Source organism: Triticum aestivum, chromosome 2B, assembly GCF_018294505.1.
Source record: "Triticum aestivum cultivar Chinese Spring chromosome 2B, IWGSC CS RefSeq v2.1, whole genome shotgun sequence".
NCBI classification, from domain to species: Eukaryota; Viridiplantae; Streptophyta; class Magnoliopsida; order Poales; family Poaceae; genus Triticum; species Triticum aestivum.
This window is the reverse complement of record NC_057798.1, coordinates 489,325,344-489,330,272: the sequence shown is the minus strand read 5'-3', so window position 1 is coordinate 489,330,272 and position 4,929 is coordinate 489,325,344.

Below are 4,929 nucleotides of genomic sequence, written 5' to 3'. Positions count from 1 at the left end.
AGGGTAGCAAAAATACTTTGATCTGCTGCCATCGTGCAGTGGGAAATACTTTATGTGATCCGTCATGAAAATTTCAATGTTGGCTCATATATCATAATATGCAATCCCTATGTCTACATAAAAGAATTGTCCTGGCGGTTTACCGTCGGACGGGTCATAATGCCCAAGACAAAGCCTGATTGATAATCAAACTTTAAGAAATATGAAATAACTCATACCTGTGATGTGATATCATGTTAGTTGGTTTACCAACTTTGATTGTAATAAGGGTGAAGACCCAAATCTTGAATTTTTGTACAACTTCACCTTGTACTGATGGTGTATAAGAAGTCATGCCGGGTTACGATGATGATCAAAACTGGCGACAAGTAGTCAAAGCCAGGCCGGGTTAATAAACCCCGGTTTAATAATAAGGTTCGTCAACTTTTAGTTGAGATCCAAGCCGGGTTAACAAACACCGGGTTAATATGATGAATGAAAAGCCATACCAGATCAAAGATACTGGTTTAACACAAAAGTCATCAAAATAAAAATAGTGACAAGTGCAAATAAAACCATGTAGTCGAGGCTTTTCGAGGGCTGCCAATCCCAAATTCGAGGCTTTTCATGGGCTGCCAGGCCACTGAGTTAAACCATTTGAACTTTGACAAGTTCAGGTCTCAATGAGAGTAACTGTCAAATGTTCGGAGGGTCATGCCAGGATTACCTAGATAGGAGTGGCTTACTTGATGAAGGCAGGTTAACCCGGGGTTTTAGGTAAATATACCAGGCTTTCAAGCCGTGGGTCGATACCCAGCTACAAGGTTCATTTCAAACTCCTTGGTATTTGACACAAGGAGCCCCCAAGTAACATGATGAGTTGTGCTCATTGGGTGCCTATGTTTGAGTTGTGCATAGCATCCAGACTCTCTTTGGCCCCTTGGGTGTGAAGCTCCCAAGATGTATTGTGGCATGATAGCCGGTTTAACAGGTAGTACTCCGCTTTGTCAGCTGAAGCCCCCATGTAACTCAAAGGATATTTGAGAAAAAACAGCAGAGGCCCTGCTTATAGAAAGGATGCCGGTTTATTTTATTGATCATAATATATACATTGTCGAAATATGTACATAAGAAAAGCCTATGGCTCAAGTGTAGTAAGGCCGTAGGAGAGCTATGTTCCATGGCCGCCGGGTTTCCTCCTCAGAAGTGCGTGAATTGTCTCGAACGTCAATGAGGTAGTATGATCCGTTGTGCAAATTTTTGCTGACCACAAAGGGCCCTTCCCAAGGTGGGGATAACTTGTGCATGTCGGTTTGATCCTGGATGAGCCGGAGCACCAGATCGCCTTCTTGAAAGGTCCATGTCCTGACCCGGCGGCTGTGATAACGCTGCAAGTCTTGCTGATAAACCGCCAAACGGGCTAAAGCCATATCCGTTTTTCATCTAACAGGTCCAACGCCTCTTGGCGTGCTTGCTCATTGTCTGGTTCAACATAATTAGCAACCCGAGGCGAATCGTGACGAATATCACTTGGGAGGACCGCCTCTACCCCGTACACCATGAAGAAAGGCGTGTAACCCATCGATCTATTGGGAGTGGTGTTGATGCTCCATAATACAGAAGGCAATTCCTCCACCCAACAACCCGGCGTCCGCTTTAGAGGGACCATAAGCCGGGGTTTAATACCTTCAAGATTTCTTGATTAGCTCTCTCCGCTTGACCATTGGTCTGGGGGTGCGCCACGGATGCTAAGTCAAGCCGGATGTGTTCTCTCTGACAAAAATCTTCCATCTCACCCTTAGAGAGGTTTGTGCCATTGTCCGTGATGATGTTGTGTGGAAAGCCAAAGCGGAAGATAATCTTTTTGAGAAATTGAACCGCCGTAGCCGCATCACACTTGCTAACTGGCTCCGCTTCAACCCACTTGGTGAACTTGTCAACCGCCATGAGAAGGTGGGTCTTCTTATCCTTAGAACGCTTAAAGGGTCCCACCATGTCAAGCCCCCAGGTGGCAAACGGCCAAGTGATGGGGATCATCCTTAATTCTTGAGCCGGAACATGAGCTCTGCGTGAAAACTTTTGACAAGCATCACATCTCTTTACCAGATCCTCCACATCAGCATGAGCTGTCAACCAGTAGAACCCATGACGAAAAGCTTTGGCAACCAGGGACTTTGAGCCGGCATGATGACCACAATCCCCTTCATGAATTTCTCATAGGATCTCTTGGCCTTCTTTTGGAGAAACGCAACGCTGAAACACGCCTGAAACGCTGCAGCGGTGTAACTCGCCATTGTGAATAACCATGGACTTGAATCGCCGGACTGTCTGCCGAGCCAGGACTTCATCATCTGGTAACTCGCCCCGGTTCATATACGCCAGATATGGAACCGTCCAATCTAGCACAACGTGTAAAGCGGCCACCAAATGAGCCTCCGGATCAGGAACAGCCAAATCCTCCTCTGTAGGCAACTTAACAGACGGGTTATGCAAAATATCTAAAAAGGTATTGGGAGGTGCCGGTTTACGCTGAGATCCAAGCCGGCTTAAAGCGTCTGCTGCTTCATTTTTGCGCCGATCGATATGCTCAACCTGATACCCTTTGAAATGACCTGCCACAATATCCACCTCACGTCTGTAAGCTGCCATGAGTGGATCCTTAGAATCCCAAGTGCCAGAAACTTGCTGAGCCACCAGATCAGAATGTGCAAAGCATCGTACCCGGCTTAAATTCATCTCCTTGGCCACTCGGAGCCCATGGAGCAGAGCCTCGTACTCACCTGCATTGTTAGTACAGGGAAACAATAAACGGAGGACATAACGAATTTTATCACCTCGAGGGGAAGTAAGGACAACTCCAGCCCCCGAGCCCTCCAATTGCCTGGATCCGTAAAGTGAATCGTCCAGTATGTACTATCCAGTTTGTCCTCTGGTGCTTGTAACTCGGTCTAGTAATTGATGAAATCCACAAGTGCTTGAGATTTTATGGCTGTTCGAGGCACATACTTCTAACCATGGGGACCAAGTTCAATTGCCCATTTTGCAACCCGGCCAGTTGCTTCCCTGTTCTGAATTATATCACCCAACGGAGCTGAACTGACAACCGTAATGGGATGGCCTTGGAAATATTGTTTGAGCTTCCGACTTGCCATAAAAACCCCATATACTAGCTTCTGCCAATGTGGATATCGCTATTTTGACTCGATAAGCACCTCACTGATATAATAAACCGACCGTTGAACCGAGTACTCCTTACCAGCCTCCTTGCGCTCCACCACAATTGCCACACTGACAGCACGGGCATTAGCAGTCACATACAACAACAAGGGCTCCCTGTCAACCGGAGCAGCAAGGACCGGCGGTTCAGCCAACTGCCACTTCAAGTCTTCAAACGCCACATTAGCCGCATCACTCCAAACAAAGGTGTCTGTTTTCTTCAACATCTGATATAGAGGGATCGCCTTCTCTCCCAAACGGCTGATAAACTGGCTTAGGGCTGCAATCCGCCCTGCTAGACGCTGAACATCGTTGATGCATGCCGGTTTAGCCAAAGATGTAATCGCTTTGATCTTCTCCGGATTAGCCTCAATGCCTCTGTTGGACACCAGAAAGCCTAGAAGCTTGCCTGCCGGAACACCAAAGACACACTTGTCCGGATTGAGCATCATCTTGTAAACCTGCAGATTTTCAAAGGTTTCCTTGAGATCATCTATCAGTGTCTCCTTCTTCCTGGATTTTACCACAATGTCATCAACATAAGCATGAACATTACGCCCAATCTGAGTATGAAGACAATTCTGCACACAGCGCTGATAAGTTGCTTGGGCACTCTTGAGCCCAAAGGGCATAGAAACATAGCAGAAGGCTCCAAAGGGAGTGATGAAGGCAGTTTTCTCCTGGTCCTTAATTGCCATTTTGATCTGATGATAGCCTGAATAAGCATCCAAAAAAATCGAACGCTCGCAACCCGTCGTCGCATCAATGATTTGATCAATACGCGGGAGAGCAAAAGGATCGGCCGGACAAGCTTTGTTCAAATCTCTGTAATCCACACACATGCGCCAAGTGCCGTTTTTCTTAAGAACGAGCACCGGATTAGCCAACCACTCAGGGTGAAACACTTCAACGATAAACCCAGCAGCCAACAACCGGGCTACCTCTTCACCAATTGCCTTGCGTCTTTCCTCTTTAAAGCGACGAAGAAATTGCTTGACCGATTTAAACTTGGGATCAATATTGAGAGTGTGCTCAGCGAGTTCCCTCGGTACACCTGACATGTCAGAAGGCTTCCATGCAAAAATGTCCCGGTTCTCACGGATGAACTCGATGAGCGAGCTTTCCTATTTCGGATCCAGATTTGTGATGATGCTGAACTGCTTGGACGAATCGCTAGGAACAAAGGCAACAAGTTTAGTCTCATCAGCCGGTTTGAAATGCAGGGTTGGGTCATGCTCAGTGGTAGGCTTCTTCAGAGGGGTCATGTCTGCCGGATCAACATTTTCCTTATAAAACTTTAGCTCCTCTACAGCACAAACCGACTCAGCATAGGCCGCATCACCTTCTTCGCAATCCAAAGCGATTTTACGACTTCCGTGAACCGTAATGGTCCCTTTATGACCCGACATCTTGAGCTACAAGTAAATATAACAAGGCCTTGCCATGAACCTTGCATAAGCCGGTCTCCCAAACAGTGCGTGGTACGGGCTCTAGATCCTTACCACTTCAAAGGTCAATGTCTCAGACCGGGAATCATGTTCATCACCAAACAGAACTTCCAAAGCGATCTTACCAACAGGATATGCCGATTTACCTGGTACCACACCATGGAAAACAATGTTGGACGGTTTAAGACTCTTGTCTGTCAACCCCATGCGACGGAAGGTCTCATAATACAGAATGTTGATACTGCTTCCTCCATCCATGAGTACCTTGGTGAACTTATAACCTCCC